This window comes from Leucoraja erinacea, chromosome 2 (genome assembly GCF_028641065.1).
Source record: "Leucoraja erinacea ecotype New England chromosome 2, Leri_hhj_1, whole genome shotgun sequence".
NCBI classification, from domain to species: domain Eukaryota; kingdom Metazoa; phylum Chordata; class Chondrichthyes; order Rajiformes; family Rajidae; genus Leucoraja; species Leucoraja erinaceus.
Genome location: NC_073378.1, coordinates 46,199,694 through 46,220,877, shown reverse-complemented (window position 1 = coordinate 46,220,877; position 21,184 = coordinate 46,199,694).

Here is a 21,184-nt window from a genome sequence, read left to right as displayed (position 1 = left end):
CTGCAAATGTTGGCTTGGGTGCTTTGGCACTACTTTGCAAATGGTGGCTTGGGTGCTTTGGCTTGAAGTTGAAAGGCACAACTTACTGCAAATGGTGGCTTGGGTGCTTTGGCTTGAAGTTGAAAGGCACTACTTACTGCAAATGGTGGCTTGGGTGCTTTGCTTGAAGTTGAAAGGCACTACTTACTGCAAATGGTGGCTTGGGTGCTTTGGCTTGAAGTTGAAAGGCATTACTTACTGCAAATGGTGGCTTGGGTGCTTTGGCTTGAAGTTGAAAGGCACTACTTACTGCACATGGTGGCTTGGGTGCTTTGGCCTGAAGTTGAAAGGCACTACTTACTGCAAATGGTGGCTTGGATGCTTTGGCTTGAAGTTGAAAGGCATTACTTACTGCAAATGGTGGCTTGGGTGCTTTGGCTTGAAGTTGAAAGGCACTACCTACTGCAAATGGTGGCTTGGGTGCTTTGGCTTGAAGTTGAAAGGCACTACTTACTGCAAATGGTGGCTTGGGTGCTTTGCTTGAAGTTGAAAGGCACTACTAACTGCAAATGGTGGCGGGTGATTTGGCTTGAAGTTGAAAGGCACTACGTACTGCAAATGGTGGCTTGGGTGCTTTGCTTGAAGTTAAAAGGCACTACTTACTGCAAATGGTGACTTGGGTGCTTTGGCTTGAAGTTGAAAGGCACTACTTACTGCAAATGATGGCTTGGGTGATTTGGCTTGAAGTTGAAAGGCACTTCTTACTGCAAACGGTGGCTTGGGTGCTTTGGCTTGAAGTTGAAAGGTAGTACTTACTGCAAATGGTGGCATGAGGTTGAAAGGCACTACTTACTGCAAATGGTGGCTTGGGTGCTTTGGCTTGAAGTTGAAATGCACTATTTACTGCAAATGGTGGCTTGGGAGCTTTGATTTAAAGTTGAAAGGAACTACTTACTGCAAATGGCGGCTTGGGAGCTTTGGCTTGAAGTTAAAAGGCACTACTGCAAATGCACTTACTTCCTGTTTGCACTGTATATTGATTTTAGATAAAACGCTACACATACGGCTGTGATGTTTGGCCATCTTACTCAGTCCCCCCTCCGCTGAGTGGGTGTAGAGAATTCTTCCCATCAATGAAAAATAAAAGTGTTATTAGTGTTTAAAATGTTTTGAGAATCTCTCTCCTGTCAATCACGCCCTGAAAGCCACACCTTTTCCGGTGGGAGGGGGAAGGGTTATAAAACCCGGAAGTGTGGTGTGGCTCAGTCTCTGCATGATGGGGGAGGGAGAGGTCATGACTCTGTCTGAGCTGTGAATCAACTGAACACACTGAATGTCTACTGAACTGTGAGTTTGGTGTTTTATGTGGTTTTATGGTGGTTTCACCCTGCATGAAATGGTATGAAGCTGCATTTGAATTTGGTGGCCTTGGACCTTGCTTGAAGTGGAATAAAACTGCACTGAATTTGGTTGCCTTGGATCCAGCTTACAATGGTATGAAACTGCACTTGAATTTGGTGGCCTTGCACCCAGCTTGAACTGGTTGGAAACTGCACCTGAATTCGGTGGCCTTGCACCCTGCTCATAGTGGTAAGAAACTGCACTTGAATTTGGTGGTCTTGAACCCTGCTTGAAATGGTAGGAAAATGGATTTGAATTTGGTGGACTTGCACCCTGCTTGAAATGGTAGGAACATGGATTTGAATTTGGTGGACTTGCACCCTGCTTGAAATGGAATTTCAAGGAATAGTCATGAGTCAACTGCCAGCCCACCAGCCGTGAGTGAGCTGCCAGCAGATCAGGCTTGAGGGACTGAGCTGCCACCTCAAGAACCCATACGAACACTCCAGAAAGTCCCCCCACTGGCTACCAATATTGGAATTGGTGGAGAGGTGGAATATTGCGTCGGGGGACCAGCCCTCCCGTGTGAACATGGGACCCAACGGGTCCCACTTAGTCTAGTCTATATTACTAAAACTCTGATCTTGACCACTTTTGGCCCACTGTGCTGCGATTTCCGACAGAACACCGCCACCTACGGCCATCAGTTTTGGCCACCTCGCTCAGAGCCCCCCTCCACCTTATGGGTGCAGAGATTTTTTCCCATTGGTGACAAATCAGAGAGATATTAATGTTTTTAAAAAAATTCACCATTCTCTCTGCTGCACCTGCTGGAGGGAGGGAGAGGGACTATAAAACCAGGAAGTGGTGTGCCTCACTCAGTCTCTGCAAGATGGATGAAGCCAAGGGTCACGTCTCTCTGAGGTCTGAATAACACTGAACAAATGTCTACACAACTGTGAGTCCCCTTAATGTAGTTTGAAAATGAAAATATGGTTTGTTTGAAGTAAAAAGGCACTGCCAGCAAATGGTTGTTTGGGTGCTTTGGTGAAGTTAAAAGCACTACTTACTGCAAATGGTGGCTTGGGTGCTTTGGCTTGAAGTTGAAAGGCACTATTTACTGCAAATGGTGGCTTGGGTGCTTTGACTTGAAGTTGAAAGGCACTACTTGCTGCAAATGGTGGCTTGGGTGCTTTGGCTTGAAGTTGAAAGGAACTAGTTACTGCAAATGGTAGCTTAGGTGCTTTGGCATGAGGTTGAAAGGCACTACTTACTGCAAATGGTGGTTTGGGTACTTTGGCTTGAAGTTGAAAGGCACTACTTACTGCAGATGGTGGTGGGTGATTTGGCTTGAAGTTTAAAGGCAGGCACTTCTTACTGCAATTGGTGGCTTGAGTTCTTTGGCTTGAAGTTGAAAGGCACTACTTTCTGCAAATGGTGGAATAAAGTTGAAAGGCACTACTTACTGCATATGGTGGCTTGGGTGCTTTGGCTTGAAGTTGAAAGGCACTACGTACTGCAAATGGTGGCGTGGGTGCATTGGCTTGAAGTTGAAAGACACTACTTACTGCAAATGGTGGCATGAAGTTGAAGCACTACAAATGGTGGCTTGGGTGCTTTGGCTCGAAGTTGAAAGGCACTACTTACTGCAAATTGTGGCTTGGGTGTTTTGGCTTGAAGTTGAAAGGCACTATTTACTGCAAATTGTGGCTTGGTTGCTTTGGCTTGAAGTTGAAAGGCACTATTTACTGCAAATGGTGGCTTGGGTGCTTTGGCTTGAAGTTGAAAGGCCCTACTTACTGTAAATGGTGGCTTGGGTGCTTTGGCTTGAAGTTGAAAGGCACTACTTCCTGCAGGAGGGAGGGGGAGGGACTATAAAACCAGGAGGTCGTGTGCCTCACTCAGTCTCTGCAAGATGGATGAAGCCAAAGGGGCACGTCTCTCTGAGCTCTGAATAACACTGAACACATGTCTACTCAACTGTGAGTCCCCTTAATGTAGTTTGAAAATGAAAATATGGTTTGTTTGAAGTAAAAAGGCACTGCCAGCAAATGGTTGTTTGGGTGCTTTGGCAAAGTTAAAAGGCACTACTTACTGCAAATGGTGGCTTAGGTGCTTTGGCGTGAAGTTGAAAGTTACTACTTGCAGCAAATGGCGGTTTGGGTTATTTGACTTGAAGTTAAAAGGCACTACTGCAAATGCACTTACTTCCTGTTTGCACTGTATATTGATTTTAGATAAAACGCTACAACTTACGGCTGTGATTTTTGGCCTTCTTACTCAATCCCCCTCTGCTCAGCATGTGCAGAGAATTCTTCCCATAAATGAAAAATAAAAGTGTTATTAATGTTTAAAAATTTTTGATAAGCTCTCTCCTGTCAATCATGCCATGAAGGCCACACCTTTTCCAGTGGGAGGGGGAGAGGTTATAAAACCCAGATGTGTGGGTGTGACTCAGTCTCTGCAGGATGGGGGAGGGAGAGGTCACGACTGAGCTGTGAATCATGTGGTGTTTATGTGGTGTTTTGTGTGATTTTATAGTGATTCTTTGGTGGTTTCATCCTGCTTGAAATGGTATGAAACAGCATTTGAATTTGGTGGCCTTGCATCCTGTATGAAATGGTATGAAACTGTATTTGAATTTGGTGGCCTTGCACCCTGCTTGAAATTGTATGAAACTGCACTTGAATTTGATGGCCTTGCATCCTGCTTGAAGTGGTATGAAACTGCACTTGAATTCGGTGGCCTTGCACCCTGCTTGAAGTGGTAGGAAACTGCACTTGAATTTGGTGGCCTTGCACCCTGCTCAAAGTGGTAAGAAACTGCACTTGAATTTGGTGGCCTTGCACCCTGCTTGAAGTGGTATGAAACTGCATTTGAATTTGGTGGCCTTGCACCCTGCTTGAAATGGAATTTCAAGGAATAGCCATGAGTCAACTGCCAGCCTTCCAGCCATGAGTGAGCTGCCAGCAGATCAGGCTTGAGGGACTGAGATGCCATCTCAAGAACCTATACCAGCACTCCAGAAAGACCCCCCCCCCCCAACGGGTCCCATTTAGTCTAGTCTATATTACTAAAAGTCTGATCTTGACCGCTTTTGGCCCACTGTGCTGCGATTTCCGAGCGAACGCCGCCACCAACGGCCATCATTTTTGGCCACCTCGCTCAGAGCCCCCCTCCGCCTTCCGGGACCAGAGGATGTTTCTCATCGATGAAAAATCAGAGAGATATTAATGTTTTTAAAAAATTCTCCATTCTCTCTGCTGCCCCCACTGGCGGCAGGGGGAGGGACTATATCCTATGTCGAAGCTACCATAAGCGCACTCTTTGTTTTTTTTGGTACAAAAAACCAAAAATTCTGGTAATGAAATATTTGATATGTTTTCAAATTGACGAAATAAAACTGATTATCTTCGGAAAACCGGAAGTGTAGTGCCTCACTCAATCTCTGCCAGACCCAGGAAGCGAGAGGGTCACGGCTCACTGAGCTGCGATTAACACTGAACGCACGTCTACTACACGGTGAGTCCCCTCGATGCGGCTGTAAAGTGGCTGCGGCCCAATTGTTTGCCTTGCCTTTTTTAACAAGTTTGTGTTCACAAAATGAATTTTGGTTGTCAGGTGGCTGCAGCCCAATTGTTTGCCACGCTTTTTTTTAAAGTTTGTGTTCACAAAATGAATTTTGGTTGTCAGGTGGCTGCAGCCCAATTGTTTGCCTCGCCTTTGTAAAAAGTTTGTGTTCACAAAATGAATTTTGGTTGTCAGGTGGCTGCAGTCCAATTGTTTGCGTCGCCTTTTTTTAAAAGTTTGTGTTCACAAAATGAATTTTGGTTGTCAGGTGGCTGCAGTCCAATTGTTTGCGTCGCCTTTTTTTAAACATTTGTGTTCACAAAATGAATTTTGGTTGTCAGGTGGCTGCAGCCCAATTGTTTGCCTTGCCTTTTTAACAAGATTGTGTTCACAAAATGAATTTTGGTTGTCAGGTGGCTGCAGCCCAATTTGGTGGACTTGCACCCTGCTTGAAGTGGTAGGATACTGCATTTGAATTTGGTGGACTTGCACCCTGCTTGAAGTGGTATGAAACTGCACTTGAATTTGGTGGAATTGCACCCTACATGAAGTGGTATGAAACTGCACTTGAATTTGGTGGCCTTGCACCATTCTTGAAGTGGTATAAAACTGCACTTGAATTTGGTGGTCTTGCACGCTTTGAACCCTGTTTGAAGTGGTATGAAACTGCAGTTGAATTTGGTGACCTTGCACCCTGCTTAAAATGGAATTTCAAGGCATAGCCATGGGTCAACTACCAGCCCACCAGGCGTGAGTGAACTGCCAGCACATCAGGCTGGAGTGACTGAGCTGCCACCCCAAGAATCCATTAGGCCCACAATGTCCATACTACCCTCTGGAAACCAGTCCCTTCAGCCCGCAACACCCATACTAGCGCTCCAGAAAGCCCCCCCCACACAATGTCCATAATTGTCCAATACCTATCTAATGTGTTACGTTTGTATCAAAGCAGTAGTTATTTCGATCTGCCCCAGAGTTTCTAGCTCTGTGGTAGAAGGTTTAAAGAATTATCCAGCGCTGTCACAATAAAGAATTGATTTTAGCAGCAATGGTTTGAATCAAGTTTTCTTGAATTGGACTGACAAAAGAACTCAGTTTAACATTTGGCGACGAGGATGAGGATGAGGGTTCAGACGGTTCACCGACAACTCGAGGAAAACTGCGCACTGATTGGACCAGAGGAATTGGTCAAGCAGAAGTGAGTAGTTAAACACCACTCTGTTTTCCTCTTCTCCGTAGATATCGCTGCGTAGTCAACCGTTCGTTCTTGTGTTGAACGGGATCCAGACAGAATCAGGTTAGTATAACAAACCTTGTTGATTGGTAAGAGACGTTTAAATAGACTGGTCCATTGGGAATGGAAAGACTCAGCCATTTGGAATGGAGAGATTTGGTCATTGGGAATGATCAATGGTAACTGACGGCTGAACTGGATAAATTTACCCTGATCATTTGGAATGACAGGAGGTAGTTAAAGATTTTGAAACACGGCCGGCTAAATGCTGACAGTGCTAAATTTATCCTGATCATTTGGAATGGCAGGAGATAGTTAAAGATTTGGAAACAGGGTCGGCTAAACACCGACAGTACTAAATTAATCTCGACCATTTGGAATGGTGGGAAGTAGTTAAAAACAATTGAATTCGGATCCAGTGAAAAGTCACGGTTGCTAAATAAGAAATTGTAAAACATTAATGTAATTATTATATTGTTGTAAGAATAAAGTATAAGAATATTAATACTGTGTATGGAATAAGTGGTTGTGAATATAGTAGTAATAAATTGATTGAATTATGGCGAAAGTGGCGTGAGGAGGAATGAGATAAAACTAATTTGGCCAGTTGGCAAGATAAGCTAGTTAAATTAGATATAAATTTAGTACGTGGAGGTATTGAGATGAGAGTGTGTACACAAAAGGAATAAACGATAAGAGAAAGAGAAAGAGAAGGAAAAAGGTTAAAAAAAAGGACTGTGCAGTTTAAATGGCTGGCCTTCAATTAGCAGAGGGAGACGAAAGGGAGGCATGGGAAAATGATTGGAATTTGGCTCCTAGCGCATCTCCACTTCCCTATCAGCCCCCGGGTCAAGCTCCACCTACACCACAGTCAGAGCCCCAGTCAGTGGTGACAGGAATTTACCCAAATTTTTCTAGGCCCGAGTCAGGAACCAATAGTGCATTCAACCCAGGCACCAGAAAAAAAAAGAAAAGTAGAAGCCCCAGTTTACAGACTCCGTAGCATGGCGTACCAGGTCCCAGTCTAGAGACCAGGTGCAAGAAGGACGAGAGGAAAGGAAATCACACAGTTGGGACTATAGAAGGGAGCACTTGGCTGAGAAATTCTTACAAAATTCTTAAGGGGTTGGACAGGCTAGATGCAGGAAGATTGCTCCCGATGTTGGGGAAGTCCAGGACAAGGGGTCACAGCTTAAGGATAAGGGGGAAATCCTCTAAAACCGAGATGAGAAGAACTTTTTTCACACAGAGAGTGGTGAATCTCTGGAACTCTCTGCCGCAGAGGGTAGTCGAGGCCAGTTCATTGGCTATATTTAAGAGGGAGTTAGACGTGGCCCTTGTGGCTAAGGGGATCAGAGGGTATGGAGAGAAGGCAGGTACGGGATACTGAGTTGGATGATCAGCCATGATCATATTGAATGGTGGTGCAGGCTCGAAGGGCCGAATGGCCTACTCCTGCACCTAATTTCTATGTTTCTATGAAAGCCAACCCCCAGAAACAACAAGGGAAGGTGCTGAAATAGATGGAATAAGAAAGCATCCTCCAGGCGCCAAGATCCTGTCAGAACGGTCCCTAACCCCAGAGCCCTTATACCTCCTCCACCCAACCAACAAGACAACGGCAAAACAGCCATGAATAATGTGTGGCTGCCGTGGAAACCAAATGAGATTATGGCAATTTTGTTGAGAGTGCCTAATAAGAATCAGAATCCACAAGCTTTCATTGAACAACGATATCCGTATATCTCGTTGATACCTGATATTTATGGGTACTAGTTCAGCAAGTCTTAACAGCGATTGAGTATACCAGATTCTTAGTTAATTTAACCTATAACAACCACACAGCCCTAGAGGCGGCGCACCCAGGGGCAGGTAACAATGAGGATCGATTACAGCTTATGTTGCTAGCCGTGGGCCTCACTCTCCAGCAGCCAATTGATATATCAAAGGTTTTGGATATGAAACCAGAGGAAGGAGAGGCTGCAGAAGATTTTCTGGAAAGGTTTAAAACCATCTACGGCAACCACTCATTATCAGGAAGGAAATGACTCGCCACAGTTTTGTGCCATGGTTATGAACTGTTTGCCTTCCAGCGTCGCAATGGCTATTAAAACCAATAATATGGACGGGTCAGTCTTCACCGGCCCGCATGTCATGAGCTGTGAAAGCCTTTTGGAAAAAACTGTCCTATTGGAGACAGGGAAGCCCAGGTAAAGGTTAAAAAAAAAAAACGAATGTGTGAGAACTAACTGGCGCCTGCACCCTGGCCCAAGGACTAGCTGCAAATATTTACACAGACTCCCAATATGCTGTTATAGTGGTTCATGATATGGACAATTATGTAAGAATGGGGGATTTTCTAACCTCTTCAGGGACAGTGATATCTCACAAAAATTGGTTTCTAATTTGCTACAGGCCATTCAATTACCCGGTTAGCATGCTGTTGTCAAATTTAGAGCCCATACTATAGGTTAAAGCCCCAGAAACATAGGAAATCGCCTTGCCGACAAGGCAGCTAAGAAAGCTTTTTGGTGTCACCAAATTGTTGTTCCCCACATGATGAGGCAGACTAAAAATTATACTAGGAATAAGTCTCCCTCGGAAAAAAGGAATGCCAACCATCCAAGAAGTACTTCAAATACAGGAGGACGATCCTGTACAGGTAAAACAGCTGTGGCAAGACCAGGGTTGTATGTACGATCCTGTCACAAGCTTATGGGTTATGCCTACCGGACAGACTTGCATGTCTGACGAGCTTGCGTTGTGGGTTATTGAATGTGTACATTTTGCAACGCATTGTGGGGCCAAGGCCATAAGTGATATGCTTTTAGAGACATGGTGGCAACCGAAACTTCTGACTTGTCCCACCGTATCAGCCAGCAATGTCTGATAGTGCTTATCCAGGTACGGGCTTGCCCCGTGAACCAGCAAGACCCCTTTACCAGCAGGTCCCTTTGAGACCTTGCAAATGGACAACATTGAGTTGGAAAGATGTCAGTGTTATAAGTATGTTCTTGTAATTATTTATGGTTTTTTAGTAAATTAATAGTTAGCGTAAATGTCTCTCATGTGTATGGTAGCATTATGTTTTTGAATGAATGCTGAAGTTCATTTATGTGATAAGTCTTTTGTTTGTTTTAAACCACATGTTATAAGTGTAGGTGTGTGTGTCCCTTTAAGAAACTGTAAGCGGGGGGGGTGAAGTTTTTTACAGCTACCCTTGGCTGTAAGGTAACGCTTAATGCTTTCTTTCCTCTCAGTTTAAAAGGGGAAAGTTTGAAAATGTAGGTTGCTGGGTTTTTCTGATGTTTCTTTTATATTTCTTTTCAGTAAGTTAATTTAGAAAATTGTTACTAGTATGTATTTATATCAGGAATTGGAAATTGGGAATAGTAGGGAGAATGGATTGAAATAATTGGAAATAAGTTAATTGCTGAAACACGACCAACGATTATGGTTTGTTTAGATAAACATTCTGGTTGAAGACGGGTAATAAATCAATGGAGCCCGGGAATAAGGGATCTGACTGATAATGGGTTAGTCATGAGTTAAAGTTGCTAAACTACTGGATTATAACATCTTTGATCACTCAGGTTTGACATAAAAAGTGAAAGTTTGTAAGGTTTATTTTAATTTGTTGTATTTTGCCTGTTTTTAAGATGCAAACAGTATCATGTGACAATCCAGCTGAGATTTCGAAGTGGATTGATTTGATTGTTTGCTGAAATTTTCAGAAACTGACAGTGTGTAGGATAGTATGGAGAACTATAGAAGGGGGGCAGAATAAGAATATGGACCACTCCTTCTGGTACAGCACAAATAACACCTGCAGAAATCATAGTGTCGACCTTTACAAACGCTATGGAATGACCATGCTTCCATGGTGGTCCATTTCCACCAGAGGACTGAGGAAATGACATCCTATGTATTAACTTTAACCTGTGCTTTGCGAACCTCTCATTCACAGGTCAGGGCTGCATATGGTGAGACGCCAGCGCTCAAAGTTCCATCTAATATTGAGCCAGGTTGCTATGTGCTGGTCAGGAACTGGAAGTGTAAGCACCTCGACCCACATTGGGATGGTCCTTTCCAGGTTCTTTTCACCACTCTGACCGCTGCCAAAGTTGAGGGTCGCGCTGCATGGGTTCACCTGAAACACTGCAAATTGATTGGGGAGCCCAATCAAAAGGGGAGAGAAGAGTAATTTGTATTTTTAATTCAGAGTTTTTTTTCTTTTTACATTTCTGCTTTGCTTGGGGGTTGTATCCTTATAAATTTAATTTTGTATCCTTATAAGTTTAGTTTTGAATCTTAATAAGTTTAGTTTTTGAATCCTTATTTTGCTATATGGTTAAGAATATGCGACTGATTACTGGACTGACTGACTGGACGGTTAAATTGAGTGAATAGTTGTTTAAGCTAATTTTGTGAGCCTTTGCATATTCCAGATAAATTAAAATGAGGCGATTCATCCTGCTATGCATCCTGATGCTACAACAGATGGAGGGAAATGAAGGAAAGATTTGACGACCAATCAGAATCTTTCACCTCTGCAAAGGAGATGTGGTACAGTGCAATGGTCCGGATGCCTTTGGAATCTGGAACGTCTCCAAGATTGACTATGGGATCCTGTGTCAGCCCAATCGGCAGGTAGACTTAGATAACTGACACCTGTGGGAATTACCCTGTTGGTTTCGGGAGTGCAAGTTTGACTTTTTCTGCAGGTGGTATCCCTTGCAAGACAACTCGGCAAAGGGACATTTGTATGATGGACTATGCTATCGAGAAGCATTAAAGGTATAACCTTGGTTACAGAAGAAAGTACATGAACAAAAGAGATGGGAAATACAGGCATTGGAAGAAAGAGACTCTAACATGTTTGTACAAGCCCATAATTAATTATTTGGTAAAGGACAAATTGTGTGTTACCCTGCTATGAAATCAGTCAGTAGCCTATTTGAGGTGTCTTCAGAATGGGGGAGGACTGAACGGTTAGTAATATGTCAAGGTGAGAAGCCAGTTCCGGTCAAAACTGTCACCATGTTTTATGATGAGACCTTAGCCCCGCCGGCTAACTGTCTGCCACTACCTCGTGACAATGAGCATTCTTACCCGGGTTGTGAGGATAAGACTGACAAGGCTTATGTGGTGTACGGCCAAGGCAACCTCCTGCCATGCAATTTTACCATGAACACAGACAATAAACAATATGGGAGTTGCTTTACAAACCAAGGGGTAGGGTGTATAGTTATCAATATCCCATTCAACATCTCATGTTTAGTACAGATCCCACATCAGCCTAGCTGCAATAGTACCTCAGAAGGGATCAAATGTCCTTCTCCCAAGGAATGCATTCTCAATTATGCAGGATTACAGTTGGTTTGTGGATGGGCAAATGGGACACATCTTACGATAGGATCCCATCACATCCCTATTCCGAGTGACTGCCACTGGATCTCGAAAAGCTGGATGGGAAGGGCAAAGGGGGGTTTCGTAATAAACTCATATAGACACTGTAATGGGTCAATATACACGGAAAAGGGTTACTACTTTTTTAATCGCACGGCGACCAATGTCTTAAGACCTCCCTTTCCAAGGAACGTAGCCATTGGTGCCCTTGTCCCTACCACCGTTCCTTGCCCAGCAAGTTGGTTCGAAAGCAATAAAGATCAGAAATGCGTATGTTCTCGTTGCAGAATAGATCTGCCTTGGACTATCTGTTGGCCCGTGAGTGAGGGACGTGTACTATTGTGAAAGACAGATGTATGATGGGAATTCAGGACAGAACTAGTAACATCACCAAACATCACAATTACATTATAACCCTGCTTGATGGGATGAAAGAGGGTATTGAATGGGGAGACTGGGGTTTTGGAGGATTATATAATTGGATTATTAGTATGGCCATATATGCAGCAATAGTGGTTTTGTGTGTGTTTGTGGGAATTGCTCTTGTTAAATGTATTATTGCTAGACTAATGACACCCTTGGGTAATGTGGAAACTGGTGAGAAGATATTATTGCAATATCTAGAAGAAGAAGAAATTCCAATGTTGAAAGAATGGTAAATGCGCAGATTGAAAAATAATTGTTAAAAGATGAATGTATTAGAATGAATAAAATGGAGATAGACCAGTGGTATGAAGCCCAGAATATTTGAGCACCCCAAGGGCTCGGGTTTGAAGCACAGCAGACAAGTAGGGAGCAGCATTGGTGTCAACAAGCCAACCTGCTGACCTATGTGGACCGGGTTTTGGAGGCTATAAACCATCTTGAGGTTAGGAATAAACTTGGATGACTAATAAGCCAATGCTGATGAATTTCTGCTGTGTTATTATCCTATTAGTGGTCATGATGTGACCAGAAGAGAGAATGAGGAAATATTATACAATAAAATTGCTCAAATGATAACTTCTGTGTGAGGAACATGTTAAGTTGCGTGAGAAGGACTTGGAGCTGAGGTTTTCAGAAATACATAGCCCACAAAGAAATAAAGAACACACACACACATAGGAGAACAGATTACTTATTATAACATGGAGATGTTGATGTAAATGGGCATCTTTGTTTGCTTTGAAACAGCTATAACTCTGTCAGAAGTTGTATTTGGTTTAGTTTGGTGTTTAGAGTATAAGTTATTGATGGGGTTCTTCTCAAGACATGAGCATCATGCGTCCTTTCTTTATGGCACATCTTTGATTTGTGCCATCAAGGGGATTCATGGTTGTCTATACTGGGTTGTGGACACCAAGGCTAGATAATAGTCTGTGATCTGGTCTGTGCTGTTTAAATGTATTTGTATTGAGATAAGAGATAAGGCACAGGTGATGGTTGTGTGACCTATGTATGAGGGTGGTTTCCTATGTTTATAGAAAACTGAGAAAGTAACTCTGTTTTGATCATCTTCCATTTGCTGTGTGGAATGCTATTAGTGAGGAGACCTTGCATTCCTTTCATCCAGAGATAGAAGGGGGAGGTTGTAATTAAACTAGACCAGAGCTTGGGAAGATGCAATCAAGTCTGACAATTAGTGGCCTTTGTGTGGTTGGGGATTATAGAAATAACTTAAGTCCTTACCACTTTGTAAGAATGGGACAACACTCATATTTAATCCATAAATAACTGTATGTTAACTATGAAGGGTAAATATTTGTGAAGTACATTGTGTTTTAATTAGGATTGTAAGTGTTAGACTTTGTTTAAATCTGTTAATTATATGAAAATATATGTTTTGTGTGTATTTATTGTGTGATTGCTGTATGATGTGTATTTTATATTCTGAGAGGTGGTCTCTGAGAATTAGTTTTATATTTCTGTGGTTTTACTTTATTGAAATAAAATGATTTTGAGCAAAGAGGTTAAAGAAAACCACAGAGGGAAAAAGGTTGTAAAGGAGCCAGAAAAGGGAAAATCATGTGACTATACGTGTTGTCAATCACTGGAAATTATTTAGTTGATTGGTTAATGCAAATAAGCTAAATGTATGGTAAACCATAATGATTGGTTAATAGTTTGCCACTCTTTTTGTATCATAATTGTCCAATGCCTATATAATGTGTTACGTTTATATCAAAGCAGTAGTTCTTTCGATCTGCCCCAGAGTTTCTAGCTCTGTGGTGGACGTTTTAAAGAATTATCCAGTGCTGTCAGAATAAAGAATTGATTTTAGCAGCAATGGATTGAATCAAGGTTTCTTGAATTGGACTTACAAAAGAACTCAGTTTAAAACCGCTACTTCCACAAGGACCATCGTTCCAGAATGCGATAACTGCCCTGCTCATCCTGCTTGGTGTGGTCTCGGCCCAATCCATATTATTAGTCTTAATGCTCTGAGCAAGAGCCAGGGGCAAACAATTCATCAGCATAGCACAAAATTGTGGTGACGCGTTTCCACCTACATAATTTAGGTCTCCAGTCTGATTGCCATATACTTCTTTAAATTGGTCTAGAAATTCTTCAGCTGTCGCCCTTTTTGGGTTTCATGTCTAAGATTTTGGTTAAATCCACTGATTTTTGTAAAGTCGGGGTGGCAGCTGTTAACAGCTGTCTTTGATCGTCCTGATTGTGTGCAGCCTGCAATGCAGCATGGTCATCAAATGTCAAATGATCCGTGAACTTGGCATGCTCTAGGGGAGTCGTCTTGACTCTGTTCTATCAGGGACCATAAATCTTTAGAATTAGCTTGGAACACAGACATAGTTGTCCTGAGGGAATTGACAAAGGCAATCGGACTCTTATTTTTGTCGGGCACCCCTAATAAGATTTTAAAAAAAATGAAATGAAATGAAATGATTCAATTTATTGTCATTGTCAGTGTACAGTACAGAGACAACGAAATGCATCATCTCGTTAGGTTTCCATGGTGTGTACACTGGGATTAAAGCCGGCCGCGCCGGTTGTCCAGCAGCGACTGGTGCATTGCCATTGGGTTAGGAACCATACGGACTGGATTCTGCCATGGTAATCTTTCCCTAAACGGACTTTGGTCACTATCAGTATCCAGTGATCTTTCATGTTTTTTGGCAGGCCCATCCTCTAACCCCCATTCAACTAGAGCACCATCTTCCTCTGAAGTTTCATCAGATGAATAATCTCTTTTGGCTACTAACAATACTCCTCGTTGGTAATTTTTTTAATTTGCCGTTTTTCTTTCCTAGGGTTTTTGGGATCCCTCCGTCGGTTGGTGAGGGAGTTGGGACTGGGAAACTCTCGGGGTGACCTCCTGTCTGGGACCTAGTTCGTCCGGAGACGTGGTCGGTAAACAGCCTTTTTTCCATTTTTTTCTCTTCGCTCCGGGAGGGGATGCACTACTGGCTCCTGGTCTTGTTCCTTGTAATTTGGGGTAAAGGCCTAATATGCCTGCATGGGCAACAGGTTGGGGTGCTGGTGGAGCTTGAACCGGGGGTGCACTAGGGATCATATTCCTATCTTTTTCCCCATCCCTCATCGTCTCCCCCTGTTAACTGAACACCAACCATTGAACTGCACAGTTCTGTTTTACATTTCTTAGATTCTCCTGCCTGTTTGTTTTTGGTCTTATCTTTCTCCTTTTCTTTCTCTCTCTCTCTCTCTCTCTATCTCTCTCTCTCTCTCTCTCTCTCTCTCTCTGTTGCTTATTCTTTTCGTGTGCACACTCGCGTTTCAATACCTCAATGGTTTTTGGGATCACTCCGTCGGTTAGTGTAATATCAAATTTAACCGCATTATCTTGCCAACTGGCCAGAATAGTTTTATCATGTTCCTCCTCCTCACACCACTTTTACCATAATTCAATCAATTTCTTACTCTCATTTCTTTTCCATATTAATTCTTGGGCTTCTTTTACCAGATCTGGATTTCTAGGACCGCCCAGGGGCCATTGTTTGTTACCCAATTTCTGATTTAATGCCCCTGATAATTCTCGGAATTGCTGAGAACTTTTGGGATACTTGTTACATAAAATCTACAATGGGGTGCTATGACTCTTGGTGTTATCTGAGTGATTACCCATCTTAATTCACTCATCACAGTTAATATATTTATCACACTTATCACTACTATATTCACAACCAATTTATTCCATACGCATTCTTACTTATCCCGTACTAGATGACTGCTCGCAAACTTATCATTCTTACAACAGGATAATAATGACTTTAACATTTTACTATTTTTTATTGAGCCACCGTGACTTGTCACTGGATCCGACTTCAATTGTTTTTAACTACGTCCCGCCATTCCAAATGGTCGAGATTAATTTTGCACTGTCGGTGTTTAGCCAATCCTGTTTCCAAATATCTAATTATTACTGGCATTCCAAATGACCAGTATGTTTTAGTATTGCCGGTGTTTAATCGACAGGATCCAGTTCAATCATCAGTTACCATTGGTCATTCCCAATGACCAAGTCTCGCCATTCCAAATGGCCGAGTCTTTCTAAAAGTCTATCTTACCAATCAACAAGGTTCGTTAGGCAGACCTGATTCAGTCAGGATCCCGTTCAACACAAGAACGAAGGGTCGACTACGCGGAGATATACGGAGAAGAGGAAAACAGAGTGGTGTTTAACTACTCACTCTGCTTGGCCAATTCCTCTGGTCTGATCAGTGCGCAGTTTGACTCTTATTTTCGTTCCTCGCGTTGTCGGTGAACCGTATGAATCCTCATCCTCGTCGCCAAATGTTAAACTAAGTTCTTTTGTCAGTCCAATTCAAGAAAACTTGATTCAAACTCTTGTTGCTGTTGAAATCGATTCTTTATTCTGACAGCGCTGGATAATTCTTTAAACCTTCCAACACAGAGACTCCGGGACAGGTCCAAAGAGCTAATAACTTTGGTACAATTTAACACATTAGGTATTAGACAATTATAATAATAATAATAATAATAATAATAATACATTTATTTATATAGCACATTTATAGTCAATTTTCATTGACCCCAAAGTGCTTTACATAATTTAAAAATCAGTTCCATACAAAGCATAAAGATGGGTTAACAAAATAATAAAATGCATAAACAGGACACAACATGTAACATAAACATCCACCACAGCATTCATCACTGTGGTGGAAGGCACAAAAAATGTTGGCCGTCCTCCTCCATTCCCCCCCCCCCCCCCCGTGGACAAGACCAGCGTCCAGAGTCCAGTCCAGGATCGGTCTTTCCTCACCGGAGACCGCGGCTTCAAGATTGTGTAGGCCGCAGGCCGGCGGTTGAGATTTAAAGTCCCCGCCGCAGCCAGAAGCACCGTAGACTGCAGGGCCGGCGGTCGAAACTCCCCTCCAGGGGTGATGGTAAGTCCATGCCGGGCCCGCGGTAGAAATGATCCGCGGGCCGGCAATGGCGGCTTCTTCTTCCCACGAGGGATCCCGGGCTGTAGACGCCGCAGCAGCTGGAACTCTGCAGACTGCGGCTTCAGGCTGCGACTTCAGGCTGCCGGCTGCCCCGGGCCAGTGAAACGGAGCACTCCCCTCCGGCGAGCCCCAGCGAGGGCTCACCTGCTCCACGCCGAGTCCACGCTGCGCCTGCCGCTGAAGCCCCAGGCACGTCTCCGGGAAAGACCTCGCCGATCCTTGATGGTAGGCCACGGGGGAGGCAACCTGGAAAAAGTCGCCTCTCCATGGAGGAGGCGACCGAAGCGGTTTCCGCCTTACACCACCCACACCACCCCCCACACAAAACACAAAAAACCCCACTAAATACACACTTTAAAACATACTAAAAATAAAAAATAAAATTGAAAGGCTGTCGCGCTGTTGCCATGGCTGCCGCCAGAACAGTGCCCCCTTCAGACCTATGGTACAGAAGGTGTGGCAAACTATTAACCAATCATTATGGTTTACCATACATTAGCTTATTTGCATTAACAAATCAACTAAATCCTTCCAGTGATTGACATAGAAACATAGAAACATAGAAATTAGGTGCAGGAGTAGGCCATTCGGCCCTTCGAGCCTGCACCGCCATTCAATATGATCATGGCTGATCATCCAACTCAGTATCCCGTACCTGCCTTCTCTCCATACCCCCTGATCCCCTTAACCACAGGGGCCACAAAATTGACAACACGTGTAGTCACATGATTTTCCCTTTTCTGGCCTCTTTACAGCCCTTGCTCTCTCTGTGGTTTTCTTTACCCTCTTTGCTCAAAATCATTTTATTTCAATGAAGTAAAATCACTGAAATATTAAAACTAGTTCTCAGAGACCTCTCAGAATATAAAATACACATCCTACAGCAATCACACAAAACATATATTTTAACTTTTGGAAAAGAAAGTTATTTTTAAAACTTCAGATTTAAACAAATTCTAATACTTACAATCCTAATTAAAACACAACACACTTCACAAATAATTTCCCTACAACTACATAGTTAAAATACAGTTACTTATGGATTAGAAAGAATAAATATGAGTTTTGCCCCATTCTTACAAAGTGGTAAAGACTTAAGTTATTTCTAATCACAAAATTCCCAACTCCAAGCACACAAAGGCCATATACTTGTTACACTGGATAAATTATAATTGCTTCTTACCAAGCTCGGGTCTAGTTTCATTCTGAATTACAACCTCTCCCCTGTATCTCTGGATGAAAGGAATGCAAGGCCTCTTAACAACCCTCACTAATAGCATTCCACACAGCAAATGGAAGATTATCAAACAGTTACTTTCTCAGTTTTCTATAAACATAAGAAATCACCCTTATACAAAGGTCACACAACCATCACCTATGCCTTATCTCTTATCTCAACATTAGTACATTTAAACAGCACAAACCAAATTATCTATTATCTAGCATTGCTGTCTAAGACCCAACATAAACAACCATAAACCCTCTTTGTGACACACCAGAGCCCAAAGATGTGTCACAAAGAAAGAACAAATGGTGCCCATGTCCTGGGAAGAGACCCCATTAACAACCTATATTCTCAACACCAAACTGAACCAAATACAACTTCTGACAGCGTTATAGCTGCTTCAAAGCAAACAAACCTATGCCTATTCAGATCAACATTTCCATGCTATGAAAAGCCATCTGTTCTCTTGTGTGTGTGTTCTTTGTACTTTATTTCTATGTGGGGGCATGTATTTCTGAAAACGCCAAACCCTCTCTTACAACTCAGCATATGTTCATCACACGAAAGTTATTATTAGAACAATTCTATTATATAATACTTCCTCACATTTGGGTCGGCTTCGGCACTCCCTGGAGGCAATGAATCCTTCCCACGTGGGGGGGTCAAAAATCTCACTCTCCTTAGTCGACGTTTCCTGGAGCCAATGAAAGGACTCGACTTGTGGGTCTCCTTTTCCCTACCCTCAGTGACTACCTCCCTCACCTCTACCTTTTCACACTACCCCACTAAAGACAACTTTTAAATAGCATTTCTTCTCCTCCCATCCCCCACACCGTCAACTCTAATAGCTTGTGTATTGGCAGCAGTGATCACATTGTGATGTCATTTTTGGTTGTTGGAATGTTCACGGCAGCTTGTGTAAATGAGATCCCATTGTGATTGGAGGAGTGTGAGATGCCATTGTGACATCATCATGAAGCTGCTAGAAAAATCTCACTCTCACAGTCAGTTATTATTCTCGAAGTTGCCTTTTTTTAAACTTTAAATATCAATAACGTGAAATATAATATCAAATGTGAAGAAAGTCAATACGAAAGACCACGGGAAATAGCTGAGTAAGATTGTGCAAAAACATTTTGCGCTATTGAGTACTGTTTTGGCGTAGCTCCTGAAATCACAGACAGACAAACAATTTGAGACTTTTAATAGGGGGAGGGAAGAGGAGAGAGGGAGAGAGGGAGAGAGGGAGAGAGGGAGAGAGGGAGAGAGGGAGAGATTCACAGTTGCAATAACAAAGTTACTTCTCTGCAGGAGTTTCACAAATAGAGGGTTTTTTAAAATAGGTATATGTTTATTTATTGCAAGGTTAAAATACAAAAGGCTGTATGTTACATTGTTTGGAGTCATAGAGCTCATTTGGCTCATTGCCCTCCAAACCCTTCCCATCAATATGTCTGTCCAAATGTATTTCAAACGTGATTAAATAGAGTATCATTGCACAAGTGTCAATTGAAGCAATTGCTTGTAACTTTCCAATGACCACCCCTAGTTAAAGTGGCAGATGTGTTTTTAAGAGATGACAGTATCCAATTGCTGTATAGAGGTTACAATAAACTGATTTTTTATTTCATAGACTTCTTTTCAAGAAAGCTTTTTTCTTGTTTGTCAACTTCCAAAGTAATTTTTATTTGATTCCCTAGTTCCAAAAATCACATTATAACCAATTCAGGCATGTAATGCTAATATTTTATAGATGGTATTGTATCCACGTTATGGAAACATGGGTTATAACAGAAGAACAGAGAAAAGGAAATTGGCACGGAAGCAGGTCTATTGGGTGCCTGGTTAAAAATCATAACTATTCAAGGGCAAGACTGTTGAGTGATTCTAAAATTAAGATAAGATTTAAAATTGGATTCTTAAAGAAGAATGAATTATTAAAGAAGTAATAACATAGAAACATAGAAAATAGGTGCAGGAGTAGGCCATTCGGCCCTTCGAGCCTGCACCGCCATTCAATATGATCATGGCTGATCATCCAACTCAGTATCCTGTAGCTGCCTTCTCTCCATACCCCCTGATCCCTTTAGCCACAAGGGCCACATCTAACAAGGGTCACATCTAACAGTGCATTTTGGAAAGCAGTGACAGGATCAGACAAAGTCAGCATAGATTTATGAAGGGGGTATCATGCTTGACTAATCTTCTAGAAATTTTTGAGGATTTAACAAGTTAAAAGGATAAGGGAGAGCCAGTGGATGTGGTGTATGTGGACTTTCAAAAAGCCTTTGACAAGGTCCCACACAAGAGATTAATGTACAAAATTAGAGCACATGGTATTGGGGGTAAGGTATTGACATGGATAGACAACTGGTTGGCAGACAGGAAACAAAGAGTAGGAATGAACGCATCCTTTTCAGAATGGCAAGAAGTGACTAGTGGGGTGCCGCAAGGCTCAGTGCTGGGACCCCAGTTATTTACATTATATATATAACAATTTAGACGGAGGAATTAAATGTGACATCTCCGAATTTGCAGATGACACAAAGCTGGGTGGCAGTGTGAGCTGCGATGAGGATGCTATGAGGCTGCAGGGTGACTTGGATAGGTTGGGGAAGTGGGCAGATGAAGTATAATGTGGATACATGTGAGGTTATCCACTTTGGTGGTAAGAACAGATTATTATCTGAATGGTGTAGGAAAGAACTGCAGATGCTGGTTTAAATCAAAGGTAGACACAAAATGTTTGAGTAACTCAACGGGACAGGCAGCATCTCTGGAGAGAAGGAATAGTGACATTTCAGATCAAGACCCTTCTTCAGACTGATGGTATCTGAATGGTGTCAGATTAGTAAAAGGGAAGGTGCAACGAGATCTGGGTGTTCTTGTACATCAGCCACTGAAAGTCAGCATGCAGGTGCAGCAGGCAGTGAAGAAAGCTAATGTTGGCCTTCATGGTGAGAGGATTTGAGTTTAGGACCCAGGAGATCCTACTGCAGT